Source organism: Microcaecilia unicolor, chromosome 11 (assembly GCF_901765095.1).
Source record: "Microcaecilia unicolor chromosome 11, aMicUni1.1, whole genome shotgun sequence".
NCBI lineage: Eukaryota > Metazoa > Chordata > Amphibia > Gymnophiona > Siphonopidae > Microcaecilia > Microcaecilia unicolor.
Genome location: NC_044041.1, coordinates 137201802 through 137218217, shown reverse-complemented (window position 1 = coordinate 137218217; position 16416 = coordinate 137201802). Strand labels below are relative to the sequence as shown.

Here is a 16416-nt window from a genome sequence, read left to right as displayed (position 1 = left end):
CGCCTCCCAACCACCAGCTCTGGCACAGACCCTATAAGTCTGCACAGCACTATCCCCGCCTCCCACCACCAGCTCTGGCACAGACCGTATAAGTCTGCCCAGCACTATATCCCTGCCTCCCACCACCGGCTCTGGCACCCATTCTAGGCTAAGCTCCTGAGGATCTCTTCCTTCTGCACAGGATTCCTTTATGTTTATCCCACGCATGTTTGAATTCCGTTACCATTTTCATCTCCACCACCTCCCGCGGGAGAGTATTCCAAGCATCCACCACCCTCTCCGTGAAAAAATACTTCCTGACATTCTTCTTGAGTCTGCCCCCCTTCAATCTCATTTCATGTCCTCTCGTTCTACCGCCTTCCCATCTCCGGAAAAGGTTTGTTTGCGGATTAATACCTTTCAAATATTTGAACGTCTGTATCATATCACCCCTGTTTCTTCTTTCCTCCAGGGTATACATGTTCAGGTCCGCAAGTCTCTCCTCATACGTCTTGTAACGCAAATCCCATACCATCCTCGTAGCTTTTCTTTGCACCGCTTCAATTCTTTTTACATCCTTAGCAAGATACGGCCTCCAAAACTGAACACAATACTCCAGGTGGGGCCTCACCAACTTGTACCGGGGCATCAACACCTCTTTTCTTCTGCTGGTCACACCTCTCTCTATACAGCCTAGTAACCTTCTAGCTACGGCCACCGCCTTGTCACACTGTTTCATCGCCTTCAGATCCTCAGATACTATGACCCCAAGATCCCTCTCCCCATCCGTACCTAGCAGACTCTCACCGCCTAACACATACGCCTCTCTTGGATTTCTACTCCCTAAGTGCATCACTTTGCATTTCTTCGCATTGAGTTTTAATTGCCAAACCTTGGATCATTCTTCTAGCTTTTTCAGATCCTTTTTCATGTTTTCCACTCCCTCCGGGGTATCCACTGTGTTACAAATCTTAGTATCATCCGCAAATAGGCAAACTTTACCTTGTAACCCTTCGGCAATGAATATGGCAACTCTAAGTGAGGGTCCATTTCATTAAACACTCGAACCAATACCGGGGTCAGGAATTTGCTATACTTTTTGTAAAATGTATTTGCTCCATGCTGTATTTCCTACCTGTCCTTATTGGAATTTGGGGTAGGAGAATGCCAGAAAACAGACCATTTATCTAAAATAAATACATGACTACATTAATAAATATTTTTAAAAATTGGTGGCGAACAGACTGCAGTAATGCAAACGTCCAACACACCCTTCTCCACAACAGAACAAGTACTGCACAGGCTTCTTTGTACTAATGAAATCTTGCCTGAACTTTATTTGCTTATCTTCTGTTTTCCTTATCTTTAAAGGATTAATATTTCACATTCCTAGCAAATGAAGGTCATCTTACAGCTTTCCCTCAGTTTGCTCATTTACAGAAAGGCTGCTGAATAATTGTTGATACCAGCCCCTATCATGACCAGGAAAAGACAACAAAAAAGTACCAGGGGCCTTCAGAACTGAGGATAGCATGCAAATCTTTATTTTCTGACCTGACAAGGGCCATGTATTGGCAATTATGCCTGTGTCAAGGGTTGTTGTTGTACTTCATCAAACAAAATGTGCTATCCAGAAGCTGATGGTCCAAAAGTAAAAAGCTTTCCAGAGAAGTCACAAACTCGATACCATATGTATTTCCAAAACGTCAGACATCCGGCTTGTGCAAGTCACAACAGACACCACACAATTCCAAAGTGAACCAGAAACTCAAATGCAGGTTGTATAGGGGGTAAACTGCACTTAGCAGGTTTTCACTTCTGATGCATGGTTTGCTGCTTACATAACCCAGGAAGGAACACAGCATTGAGATTTGTGTAGCTGTGCCTTCTACCAATCTGTGTTTCCTGTGGCCATTCTCCTCTCCAAGCCACTGCCCTGCTGAACACTGAAGCTGCACTATTTTGGGAGGAGGAAATGGAAATGCAGGACCACAGGGGTAGAAGACAGAGGGGGGCAAGGAGATCCTGGTTCATAGGAATAGATGAGAGACAGAGAGAACAGAAATGCTGGGCTACAAGTGTGGGTGGAGGAAGAGACAGGAGATGCTAGGTTACAAGGGTGTAAGAGGGAGAGGAAGGGGAGATATATGGCATGGTGTGGAACCATGGGGGAGATACCATAGTGGTTCTCAAGAGGATAAGTGAGAGGAGTATGGTGTTTACAGAGGGTAGAAGTGTAGTGATGGGGAGTTGGTGAACCAACAGAAAACAAAGCCAGGGTAGGAATGAGCAGAAGAGGTAGGGGTGACAGGAGGAGAAAGAAAATTGATAGGCAAGCAAAATCTGGGTGGAGGCCAGAAGAGTGAGGGTGAAATTTGAGTGGGCAGACACAAAAGAGAGAAAGAGGAAATATGTCAGAGGTAGATGAAGCGAGGGAATGGAAGGAGGAAAATGAAGAAAGGACAAAAACAGCATCCACTGGAAAGAAAGCAGAAGAGACAGAAAAGCAGAAAAAAAAGAAACAGCATGCTTGGAAAAATAAAATGCCCAGACAACAAAAGCAGAAAAAAGGTGTTTTATTTTGAATTTATTAGGTGGTAATCTGCATCACCGATGTCCCTTTATTTTGTTCAGTACAAGAAGATATGCATTTTGGGAGGGGAGGGGGTTCTCTCTTGTGTTGTGGTACATGCCTAGTTTGACTTCTTGGGTTTCCCAATTCAATTTTTGTCTTTGTCTCAATATTTATATTTCTAATTTGTGATCCCTTGTTCTCTATTTGGAGAAGGATTCTCTGCATTTTTTTGTGTGACCAAGGTGTGATTTTCTGTTTGGATCATAGGCGCCGACTCCATGGGTGCTTTGGGTGCTCGAACAACCCCAATATTTCACCCACCGGAAGTTCGTTCCTCTCTCCCTCGGGTTCCAGGCCCCCTCCCTCCAAATTTTAAAAGTCATCTATCTTACCTCGTCGGGGTTAGGGCGGCAGCAGCGGTAAAAAGCATACATGCTCGGCTTGGTGCTTAGTTCAGTTTTCCCTTCTCTCTCTCTCAGCTCTGGTCCCGCCCTTGTGTAAACAGGAAATGAGGGCGGGACGAGAGAGAGAGAAGAGAAAACTGAACTAAGCACCGAGCCGAGCCTGCATGCTTTTTACCGCTGCTGCTGCCCTAACCCCAACGAGGTAAGATAGATGACTTTTAAAATTCGGAGGGAGGGGGCCTGGAACTCGAAGGGAGGGAGGGAGGAAGGGAGGGGGACCCTAGAACTCGAAGGGAGGGGGGACCCTGGAACTCTAAGGGAGGGAGGAAGGGGGGACCCTGGAACTGGGAGGGAGGGGGAGGAAAAGGAGAGAGAGGGGAGGGATGGGGGCCTGGAACTGGGAGGGAGGGGGCCTGCAATTTGGAGGGAGGAGGGGGAGTTGGAGGGAGAGGAGGGGGAGAGGAGGAGGGGAGGGGGGAATGCACCCCCCTGTAAAAAAAAAAAGACAGTAAAACACTGCTTCAACTGTGGGAAGCGCGAGCAGCTTCAGGGAAGTGTTCGGGGTGGGGGGCCTGGAGCTTCTGGTGAGTGCTGCGGTCGGCCGCACAGATGAGGCAGGTTTTTCCATGCAGGGAGTTCACCTTTCTGATTCTCCTTTCGTGGTGGTCATTTTTGTTGCTGATCATATGGCTCCTGCTGTTGCCCCCCCCCCCCCTCCCATTTTCTTTATCGTCTGGAGTGTCGAGGGTTGCTCAGGCCTCCGAGGGCTGGGACACATACAGGACATTTGTAAGATGGCAACTTAATTTTCTGGAGAACAAACCAGCAGATCAGTATAATATCCAAAAAGACTTTATTGAGGATACCGTGTATGAAACAAATGCCCGACACAGGCTATTCATTGTCTATCTGGCGTCATCCAGGATATTCTATTTTATGCTGCTCATGCTGGTTTTTTATGAAGGAGATTCCTTATATTCTTGTTTTGACATACAATTTGATACCGATCTTATTTAAGAAAGATACAGACTAGCCCCTGACGCAGCCCTATTGTTGGGCGAAACACGGCCTGTGTCGGGCATTTGTTTCACCACTTGGAAGTTTTCACCCGGACCTGTTTTTCTTACGACTAAAGTACAAAAAGGTGCCCGAAATGACCAGATGACCAACAGAGAGAATCGGGGATGACCTCCCGTTACTCCCCCAGTGGTCACTAACCCCCTCCCACCCTTGCCAGCCTCAGATGTCATACTCAGCTTCATCACAGCAGTATGCAGGTCCCTGGAGCAGTTTTAGTGGGTGCAGTGCACTTCAGACAGGCGGACCCAGCCCCATCCCCCCCTACCTGTTACATTTGTGGAGGAAACAGTGAGCCCTCCAAAACCCATCATAAACCCACTGTACCCACATCTAGGTGCCCCATTCACCTGTAAGGGCTAGGGTAGTGGTGTACAGTTGTGGGTAGTGGGTTTTAGGGGGGTTTGGGGGGGGCTCAGCACACAAGGTAAGGGAGCTATGTTCCTGGGAGCAATTTATGAAATCCACTGCAGTGCCCCCTAGGGTGCCCGGTTGGTGTCCTGGCATGTGAGGGGGACCAGTGCACTACAAATGCTGGCTGCTCCCACGACCAAATGGCTTGCATTTGGTCGTTTCTGAGATGGACGTCCTTGGTTTCGAAAATCGCCGAAAATCAGAAACGTCCATGTCTAGGGATAACCAAATCTAGGGACGACCAAATTGAAGGATTTGGATGTCCTTGACGGTATTTTCGAAACGAAAGATGGACATCCATCTTTTTTTGAAAATACGGGTCTCCCTGCCCCTGAATTGGGACATTTTGCGAGGACGTCCAAATCAAAACTTGGACATCCCTTTCGAAAATGCCCCTCCATGCGAACCTAAGCTTTGGAATCATCCATTTGTGCAGAGTGGCCTAGTGGTTAGGGTAGTGGACTTTGGTCCTGAGGAACTGAGTTCGATTCCCACTTCAGGCACAGGCAGCTCCTTGTGACTCTGGGCAAGTCACTTAACCCTCCATTGCCCCAGGTACAAATAAGTACCTGTATACAATATGTAAGCCGCATTGAGCCTGCCATGAGTAGTGCGGGGTACAAATGTAACAAAAATAAAAAAATAAATACATTTCTTCTAGCTGTCAGCAGAGAAGGTGGTGTTGCTCTCTGTAGATACCAGGGGAGTGCAGACACTTTCCCAGCCCTTTCCCCACACAGAAGCAATAGCTATACCATAGATTGAGGTGAAAGGAAGAGGCTAGCTGGGTTCAGCATAGGAATTCCTATACATGCTTTGAGGAATCTTTTCAAAGGTTTCCCTGAAGTTTCCCAGCACCACTGGGAGCCATAAGGAAGACATTACCCATTCATATGTTCGCATTCCCCTCCTGTTTATAGAGAACCCCTGTTACAGTTAAGCAGCTCTGCTAACCCTGTTGTGTCAGAATCAAAGGTACAACCAATGTGGTTTACATTTATTATATGCAGTTACTTTCTCTTTCCATTGTAGGCTCACAATCTGACTGTCACCTGAGGCAATGGAGGGTAAAGTGACTTGCCTAAAGGTCACAAGTAGCTGCAGTGGGAATTGAACGCAGTTGTGCTGGAATGGAAATTTCACATTGAAAACCCAGTGACATTTACACACCATTAAGTGTGTCACCAGTCTCCGATTTACCTGAGCATTTGTTTTGTGACTACAAACACTCACTTGCTGATACTGCAGTAGTTAGAATTAACCATAGCATAGAGAGAGAGGGAGAGGGTAAAAATTTTGATAGATGATATCAGAAAAAATAAAGTTCATGGCAAGCATTTATAAGGGGGTAAAATTTTAAACAATAAAAAATGGTTATTGGGGCTTCAGAGGGTCCTGGGGCTGAGCAAGAACTGGCATGAGAGCAGAGTTGCAGGTGCCCGTGAACCCGGAAGCGCTCCCATGCCAAGGAGGGAAGCTTTCTGGGGTTTGTGGGACTGCCATGACTGGGGAGCAGTTTTGGTGCCTGGAAGAGAGGAGAATGACAGCAGGCTGCTGCATCTGGTGCTGCGGCAGGTTTCAGTGATAGGTCTGTGGGGGGAGGTGCTGCTTGCGTATGTGCAATCGGCATGCATGGGATTGGAGAGAGGTGCCCAGGGGGGTGGGGAGGAGTGGGTTTAAAGGTCTTGTGTTAGTGGCGTGAAAGTGCAGCTGTGATTGGCTCAGTGACGAGATGGGTAGAACTGCAAGTCCTTAGATGTTTAGGGTGAGAAAGCGCCAGTAAAAGGTGGCTGCTGATTGACGCGAGAGCGTCCAGAAACGGAGGGGGGGGGGGATTTAGAGTGAGTGCCATGTGCGTGTGCATGGACTGAGTTGGAGTCCCAGCTGCAGGGGAAGAGGTTGCCAGCATGACACAGCTGAGGCTCAGCTGCGGCTGAATTTTTCAAGTTCTCTGAACTTTACTAGGCCCAGGGGCAGCTGGGAGCAGTCAGTAGCTGTCTCAAATGCTGCAGAAACTGGGCAGAGTTGCTGCAGTGTTTGGCTGACAGGTGAGAGATAGCTGGGAGGCAGTGCTAATGTTGGGTGTTGGGAAAGGTTAAAACATTTGTGTAGTTGATGCATGTGTGCATGAGTCAGAGCTCTGAAGTGTGGCTGTAGTATGAGTGTGATTACTTCTGCAAAGTTAGAACCCTCAGTGCGTAAGTCTGATTTACAGCAAAAGATGTCACCAGAAAACAGTTAAAGGTCTCTGATTTTCAGATTATTATGGATTAAGAACTGGTTGAAAGATAGGAAGCAGAGAGTAGGATTGCGTGGCCAGTATTCTCAGTGGAGGAGGGTAGTTAGTGGGGTCCCGCAGGGGTCTGTGCTGGGTCCGTTGCTTTTTAATGTATTTATAAATGACCTAGAGATGGGAATAACTAGTGAGGTAATTAAATTCGCCGATGACACAAAATTATTCAGGGTCGTCAAGTCGCAGGAGGAATGTGAACGATTACAGGAGGACCTTGCGAGACTGGGAGAATGGGCGTGCAAGTGGCAGATGAAGTTCAATGTTGACAAGTGCAAAGTGATGCATGTGGGTAAGAGGAACCCGAATTATAGCTACGTCTTGCAAGGTTCCGCGTTAGGAGTTACGGATCAAGAAAGGGATCTGGGTGTCGTCGTCGATGATACGCTGAAACCTTCTGCTCAGTGTGCTGCTGCGGCTAGGAAAGCGAATAGAATGTTGGGTGTTATTAGGAAGGGTATGGAGTCCAGGTGTGCGGATGTTATAATGCCGTTGTATCGCTCCATGGTGCGACCGCACCTGGAGTATTGTGTTCAGTACTGGTCTCCGTATCTCAAAAAAGATATAGTAGAATTGGAAAAGGTACAGCGAAGGGCGACGAAAATGATAGTGGGGATGGGACGACTTTCCTATGAAGAGAGGCTGAGAAGGCTAGGGCTTTTCAGCTTGGAGAAGAGACGGCTGAGGGGAGATATGATAGAAGTGTATAAAATAATGAGTGGAATGGATCGGGTGGATGTGAAGCGACTGTTCACGCTATCCAAAAATACTAGGACTAGAGGGCATGAGTTGAAGCTACAGTGTGGTAAATTTAAAACGAATCGGAGAAAATTTTTCTTCACCCAACGTGTAATTAGACTCTGGAATTCGTTGCCGGAGAACGTGGTACGGGCGGTTAGCTTGACGGAGTTTAAAAAGGGGTTAGATAGATTCCTAAAGGACAAGTCCATAGACCGCTATTAAATGGACTTGGAAAAATTCCGCATTTTTAGGTATAACTTGTCTGGAATGTTTTTACGTTTGGGGAGCGTGCCAGGTGCCCTTGACCTGGATTGGCCACTGTCGGTGACAGGATGCTGGGCTAGATGGACCTTTGGTCTTTCCCAGTATGGCACTACTTATGTACTTATGTACTTATGTAAAATAGTTCGGAGACTAAATGAACAGGTTATGGGTAAAAGGGAGAGGAAGAATTTGTCTTTTGAGAATGAGAGAAATGTTAGAAATTAGAAGTCAGCTTCAGATGTCAAGAGGGCTTTGAAAAAGGTCTGAAAAGCTTGAAAATTTAGAGAAACTATAGTCCTTTGAGGGATTAAACAAGGGGATTAGTTGGAAAAGCTATTTATTCTATGATTCTGTACTAGAGGGAAGCTGGGGTTTTGAAGAGATTGTGTTATAAGAAGAGCTTTTAAAGCTGTTTCTGAGGAACTGTAATTTCAAGAAGAAACTGTGATTTAAAAACTAGTCCAGTGATTTACCCTGGATTTTTTAAGGAAGAGGAATTCAGTGCTGAAGCTAAAGTAACTCAGAGCTAAAACAGTTTGGAATACTCTGTGCAGTGCTAAAGTAGCGTGGCTGACAGTGTTGTGTCTTGTCATTTATGCTGAAGCATGGAAATAATTCTGATGTAATCTGAATAATTCTGATGTAGTTTGAGTACTGGGGAAGCTGAGCACTGTTGGAAGGAATCTGTTCAGAGTGTACCAGTAGACCCTATCTGGTTATTGGGAATTTAGTATAGGGACAAACAATTTTTTGCTTTCTAAAATAGCAGTACATGGCTTTATTGCCTAAGAAGACACTGACTTAGTTGCACACACAGGGAGTTAAGGTTTTGCTCCTTTGATTTTTGTTAAAAAGGATAGTAGGTCCTGAGAGCGTCACCTAGGAGGAGACCTGGAGACTGGTCCAGCTACCTGAGAGAGTCAATGGTACCTATCGCAAGAATGCGACGCACCCAGTGAATATGTTTTATTTATTCTTTATCCCTGTTTGCTAAGCTGCGCTAGCGGCTGCCTTGCGCTAATTCTGACACAGCCCATTCACTTTGAATAGGCTGTGTCGACATTGCGTGTTAGCTGCTAGCACGGAGGTTTTTTTTTTTTTAATTTACTAATGCCAGTATTTGGCTGAATTTTAAATGGACACTGGGGCAAAAGCAGAGGAATTACTTACCCGTGAAACCCACAGCTGGGTAATTCCTACCAGAGGACACACATAACTGGTTAGAGCAAGCTATTTTAGGAGATTATTATTAGGGAGAAAGCTGTCAAATACCTACCAGAGTATCTACTGAGTCTGTAGGAGAAAAGAAGAATTTTAGTAGTGCCTATATTGTGAGTAAGAAAATAGATTAAAATATAATAGAAATAATACTCATCTGATGTTTGGGCTGAAATCTTTCCTTCAAAAGAGAGAGTAATTATTTTTAAATTAATATAGTAAGCTCATGTGTGGTTTGCAGAGGCATAGCTAGGTTGTAAGGTTAGGGGGAGCAGACTTTTGTAAAATAGGCACCAGCAACGATCACACAACTGAACTAGCAGAAGTCAAATTGGAAACCACAGGAAACAGTATGAGCATGTGTCTACTTCCCTGGTAGTGGAGAAAGGCATTGCACAATAGAAAAAAATGATATTATTTTTGTTATGGTTAGTTAGCTGATAGTCATCTAAGAATGCTACTCAGTAACACATTATGAATTGCCCAAACATTTTTCACTGAATTTTTTCTGAACTATGAAGCAAAGTATTTGCAGTCAATTACCATTCACACTCTAACTTAGAGCATCCTCACCCCATGTTGGCTCTTTAGCACTTAGCTGCAATTCATACTCTGTCAATCAGGAGTGCTTGTGCTGCTAGTGTTGTCATGATAATGACTGAAGAGTGCAGTGCTGGTGCCACTGGCCCTTCTGCTGTGGTTCAGCAGAACCAACACTCCATTCTTCAGCCATGAGTCTGGTAACACCATCAGCAGGAATGCTCCTGTACTCTGCCGAGGAACAGCTGTACCTGTAATACAAAGCCTACAAAAGTCACTCAAAATCTATATAATCTACTTGACCATAACACCACTGATTTAGAGAAGTAACACAACAAAGACCTTATCTTGAAAAATGCAACACAGGAAATACTACAGTAGGAACTAGAACATCAATATGCCTATTGGAAAACTGGAACAAGTTGGATTCTTACAGATGCTTAAATAGAAACTAGATGCAAACAGAGTACCTGGCCTCGGTCACAAACACTGAACACCCTTGCCAGGTACAGAATAAATTACCACAAAATTAAAATATGAATATGTAGACTAAACTTAAACTTAAAATCCAAGAAGCCACACTGCAACACTAGAGAAAGAGAAATCAAAACAGCACTCTGCAAAATATAAAGAAAGCAGTGTAAACTTACTGTAAAACTGACATTTTCAATTCAGTGAATTAAAAATAAAAATTTTTCTTTCTACCTTTGTTGTTTGGTCATTTTGTTTTCTTTTTCCCAACATGATTGTCTCAGTCTCCAGTTTATGGCTTTTCTTAACTTTTTTCACATGATCTTCAGTTCATCTGCCACTTCTTCTCTCCCTTCCTGCCTTCTTCACTTTCTCTCCTATATCCACCTCTGAATTGATCTTTTCCTTTCAGCATTCCTTCATTTGGTTTTCTGCCTCTTAGACTTCATTCATTTTTACTACTCAGTCTTCAATCTTCCTTTTTATTTTTAACCACATCTGCCTACATTTTTCATCTCCCTTGCTCCAGCCCTCCCATTCTTCATCCTATTATTTCATAGTTTTTTGGGTTTCTTTGCTATCCCCTCTCTTCCATCACTGTCTCTTTCCTCCCTTCTCTACAGCACCCTCTTTCTATTTTCACTCCTCTGACCAGTATATTATCTTTCATTTTCTGTTACACCCCTCCATCCAGGATGTCCTCTTTCCCTCACCTCCATCCAGCATCTCTCCCTGACACCCTACTCCCCCCCTTCGTATGCAGCATTCCTCCTTGTCCTTCTCTCCTTTCCATATCAGCATCTCCCCTATATCCCTACTCCTCCCATGTGCAGCATACTCCTTCTCGGTCCTCATCCCTCTGTTTTTTTTTATTCCCCCTTGTCCACCATCTCCCCATCTTCCTACTCACCTCATGTCTAGCATCATCCAATATTCCCTCCCTCTTCCAAGCCAGCAATTGCCCTCACTCAACCCCTTTAGAGGCCTATCCTCTTCCATCCAGCTGGATGAAGTGTTAGGGAGAGATGCTGGAGGGGGGTGAGAGAAAACAAGAGAGCATATACTGGGCAGAGGAGTGAAAATAGAAAGAGGGTGCTGTACAGTAGGAAGGAAAGAGAAGGTGCTGGAAAGGGGGGGGGGAGAGTTAGCAAAAAAAAAAAAAAAAAAAAAACAATCTATGAAATAATAGGATGCCCCTTTCTCCCCCTTCCATCCAGTGTCTGCCCCTAACCCTCTTCCACCTAGTGTGTGCCTCCTCTAGTTTTTCCATCCAGTGTGCACTCTTTCCCCTTCCATCCAATGTCTGCCCTCTTTTTCCCTTCTCGCTCCCTATTTTCCAGAGTCTGTCCCTTCTTTCCCACCTTCATTTTGCCCATCCATCAAGCTGGATGAAATTCAACTATACTCAGAACTGGAATTCTTTAGAAAATTTCGCTTCAATTCCACAATAAGGAAACTCCCAACAGACTGGAATACAATTTTAAACAAAAGAACGTGTATTTCACCCCACAGGGTGGAAAAAAAAACAACAAACTGGACAACTTCATAGAAAGTTTCAGGCATGAGCTGGACAAATGGATCACATAGAATACATTGTATATATTCACTATATTATATATAGTCTGTGTTATGGGGATTCTTGCAAGGAACAATGATGGAATGCCAAGGTGCCTAAGTGTTCCCAGCCCCCAGTACATCTTTTACCCTAGGATATGGGGAACATGACAGAGCCTTTTTTCCATTTGGGCACATTATCTGAAGTGCTTATAAATAGACTTGAACCTGAGACAAAATGAGAGGTGAACAGAGGAAGATGTTAATAGCCTCTAAAAGCAGAGAACACCACAGAGAGAAAAAAGAAATCCAGCTATGCTGCTTTGATTGATCCAGGTTTACACTGTTGTGCTATTATGAGAAAGAAGCCTTCAGTAAATATTCATTGTTTATTTTTCAACTTTACTAGAGTAAACATGTCTGGGAAATTTTTGCCTCTCTCAATGCACTTCTTAGTGACATAAATTAAATTTGAGCTTAGACCATGAACACTGTTATTCAGAAATGTGTTTGTACCACACAAAGTTTTACTTTTCCTTTCTTTTATCACAATCCTGTACTATTAATTCTGTTATGATTCATTCAAATCTGATGACTAATAAAAGCTTCTGATTCATTTTAGAGTGAGTTTTCTTTCAAATACCATTGCCTGACTGGGTAATAGTATAGCAGGTTGTTAATGCATTAGCATATATTACAATTCCCGTCACAGACTCGAGTCATACTTGTTGAGAGGTGTACTTTTGGAACCCCAGAGTGGATTGTGGTGACCACAGATGCCAGTCTAAGGGGCTATGGTCACTGCAACATGTGTGGTGGCACAGGGCCTCCAATTCCCTAAGGAGTCAGCTAAATCAGATTAATTTCCTCGAGATGAATGATATCAGATTTGCTGCTCAGAGTTCCTTCCCATTCTTCAGGGCAGTGCAATGCAAGTGGTGTCGGACAACACTACAGCAGTGACATGTGTCAAATGTGGTGGGGGGGAGTAACCAGGCGCCAGGCTTTAGCCCACGAGGCAGCAGCTCTATGCTGCTGAGTGGACACATCTTCTGGCACTGTTGACTGTCCATGTTGCAGGCCAGGACAATGCTCAAGTGGATTTCCTCAGCTGGTTTACTCTGGATCCGGGGGAATGGGGGATGAGCCAGGCGGCCTTTCAATTGATAGTGGACTGATGAGGCCAGCTGGTGTCAACTTGATGGCCTCGAGCCACAATGCCAAAGGCAGCTCAGTTCTTCAGTTGCAGAAGAGAGGCCAATTCTAAAGGCATTGATGCTCTGGGTCTCAAGTGGTCCCAGCTGGACCCTCTCTGTGTCTCTCCTCTTTTGCCACTTGATTGGGAGGGTGCTATGCAGAGCTGTCCAGCATCCCTCTCTGGCTATCATGGACTGGCTTCGGAAGGCCAGGTATACGGACTTGGTGCACCAAGCAGCAGGTGTCCCTCTGGCCCATCCCAGGGGGTTGAGCTTCCTTCATCAGGGTTCAGTGGAGATGGAGGATTTGATTAATTCTGGCTTGCAGTCTGGCCCTTGAGAGGCAGCATCTCGCAAGGTGAGAACTTTCAGCCTCGGTGATATTCACCTTTGTCAGGGCCCTTAAGACCTCCATTTCCTGGATGGCTAACATACAGGTCTGGAACATCCAGGAAAGCTGGTCTGCTATGCTTTCCCTCTTGCCGTGGCGGGCGCAGATCCCAGCCTTGCCGGACTTCCTTCAGTGAAGGTTTCATTAGAGATTGCCTCATAGCTCCCTAAAGGTCCAGGTGGCTGTACTTGCTTGCTTCAGATGGCCTTTCCCTGGCTGCACATCTTGACGTCACACAATTTCTGAAAAGGGTGTTGCAGCTGCTACAGCCCTCCCCCCCCCCCCCCCCCCGCCGATCTGTCCATCCATCCATTTCTGCCCCTGTGGAATTTCAATCTCATGCTGAAAATTCTGGCAGGGCCACTCTTTCAGCTGCTGAGGGCTACCTCCCTGAAAGATCTGACACTGAAGACGGTGTTTCTGGTTGCCATCACATCAGCTCACAGAGTCTCAGAACTGCAGGCTCTGTCTTGTCAGGACCCATACTAGTCTTTCTTGTATAAGCGTTTGTCCACACGATTCTGTCCTTCCTGCTGAAGGTGATTTCTCTGTTCCAAGTTAACCAAGAGGTTGCTCTTGTGCTACAGGAATTACATAGTAACATACATGGAGGGGCATAATCGAACGCAAATGCCTATCTCCATGGGCGTTTATCTCCGAGAACGAGTCCGTGAAGGGGCGGGCCGGACCGTATTTTCGAAAAAATGGACGTTTTTGAGCTGGGCGTGTTTTTTTTTTAGCGATAATGGAAACTAAAAACGCCCCGCTCAAAAACGTCCTAATCCGAGCCATTTGGTCGGGGGAGGGGCCACGATTGGTAGTACACTGGCCCCCCTGATATGCCAGGACACCAACTGGGCACCCTAGGTCAGTGCGGTGGACTTCAGAAAAAGCTCCCACATGCATAATAGCTCCCTTACCACGGGTGCTGAGCTCCCAACCACCAACCTCCCTCCCCCAAAACCCACTACCCACAAATGTACAACACTACCATAGCTCTTAGGGTTGAAGGGGGCACCTACATGTGTGTACAGTGGGTTTTGGAGGCCTCCCATTTACCAGCACAATTGTTACAGGTGGGGGGGGGCCTGGGTCCACCTGGCTGAAGTGCACTGCGGTACCCACTAAAAGTGCTCCAGGGACCTGCATACACGCAGGCCTCTAGGACTTGTTGCTGCTGTATAACATTGGCACACCAGTTGACACCTGAAGACTAATCTCTCCGAAAACGTCCTTTATTGGAATAAGCACGTTTACTCACAGTTAACTGCAGAGGTTGTGCCCCACTGGCAACGAGTCTCCCTGGTACTGAGATTAGAAGTAGGTCAGAGCTGGCAGAATGCTGTACAATGCCCTCTTTCAGCCACATTCAAGGTAAGAACTAAATTGTCTAACGTGGCTAACACAGGAAAGAGAACTAAAACTGGCTTACAAAAGTGGCCACTACCGCATGGACTACAACAGGAAACAGGGCACACTCTGACCCAGTAGGCAGGGGGAAAAGCACCATGGGAGAAGAGCCTACCAACACCGTGAGACTGTAACACAAGCTAATGAAATCACGGTGCCCAATACCCTACACCCACCACAATGATGATGTGACCCTGTAGTGCACCCGAGAGCCACATCTGACCCAGGGAAAGGCTGTGAGAGGATCGAACACATTCTGCTGTCATGGAGGTGGGTATGGCATTTGAGGCTGGCATACAGACTGGGAAAAAAGTTTTTAAAGTGGGGTTCTTTTGGTGGGAGGGGGTTAGTGACCACTGGGGGAGTCCGGGGACGTCATCCCCGATTCTCTCCAGTGGTCATCTGGCAGTTGGGGCACTTTTTTGGGACTTGTTTGTGAAAAAAAAGGGTCCAAAAAAAGTGACCCAAAATCGCGGTAAAAACACCTTTTTTTTTTTTATTATCAGCTACAGACGCCCATCTCTCCTCGGCTGATAACCACGCCCCAGTCCCGCCTCCGACACACCTCCGACATGCCCCCATCAACTTTATTCATTTCCGCGACAGAGTGCAGTTGGAAACGCCCAAAATCGGCTTTTGATTATACCGATTTGGGCGCCTTTGCGAGAAAAACGCCCATCTCCCGATTTGGGTTGAAATATAGGCGTTTTTCTCTTTCGATTATAAGCTGGATAGTAACATAGTAGATGACGGCAGAAAACGACCTGCACGGTCCATCCAGTCTGCCCAACAAGATAAATTCATATGTGCTACTTTTTATTTGTACCTGTCCTCTTCAGGGTACAGACCGTATAAGTCTGGCCAGCACTATCCCCGCCTCCCAACCACCAGCCCCGCCTATCACCACCAGCTCTGGCACAGACCGTATAAGTCTGCAAAGCACTATCCCCGCCTTCCAACTACCAGTCCCGCCTCCCAGCACCAGCTCTGGCACAGACTGGTGAATTCCAACGCTCAGTCTCAAAATCTTAACAAGCTGGATGAGCAGAGGGTATTAGCTATTTGCAGGAAATTAATGAGTTCTGCCTCTATGACCATTTGCTTGTACTATTCCATGTGCTGTGCAAGGGTCTAGCAGCATCTAAGGCTACTATATCATGCTGAAGGCGCATACAATTGTTAGAACAAACTGGTTCTGAGGGGCCTCACAGCCCACTAAATCCGGTTGCAGGCAGCTTTGCAGACATTTGCAATATTTTCAAACATGTTACACTGCTTCTGATGAGCATGACGGCCCTCAATTGTGGGATTATCTAGCAGATTCCAGTTTATCCCCTGAACAGCAAGTCAGTTTACAGGTCCCCGTACAGGCCAAGGAAATTCAGGTCTGTATTAAGCAATTAAAGTGCATTATGGCTTCTGGACTGGATGGCTTTTCGACGGAATTTTACAAATTGCTGGCCCCCAGTTGATTGGCCTGCTACATTCTTATTACACGGAGAGCACTGAAAGTGGGAGATTTCCAGCACATTCAAATATAGCATTGATTTCTTTAATACCAAAGCCTAGTAAATCGAAGACAACCTGTGACTCCTACCGGCATGAGGTTGTTTTTTTTCCTTTTTTCCTGCACATTTTCTAACCGAACCCTGACACAGTTCAACAAAATGCTGGCCACCGTTGGTCATGGTCTGAGTTTTCGATGTAGCTGGAAGAAAGAGACTTTACAGCTAAGTATTTATAGCTGTTAGTTTTGACAAATTTTTGTCTGTTTAAACTTCATAATTCACAATTAAACTCACCAGGGAGGTTTTTTGCCAATGATGATGATGAAGCCCTGCTCTTTCAGTTGTTAGCTGGGAGCGTCTTGAGGTTTTTTTCCTCACTGTTTA

General features: G+C 45.7%; 1 protein-coding gene across 2 annotated transcripts in view; it reads right to left on the bottom strand.

Moving 5' to 3' along the window:
- Positions 1 to 16416, bottom strand: part of PC (pyruvate carboxylase) — a 1188093-nt gene that overhangs the window by 1070766 nt on the left and 100911 nt on the right. The gene's annotated exons all lie outside the window — the stretch shown is intronic.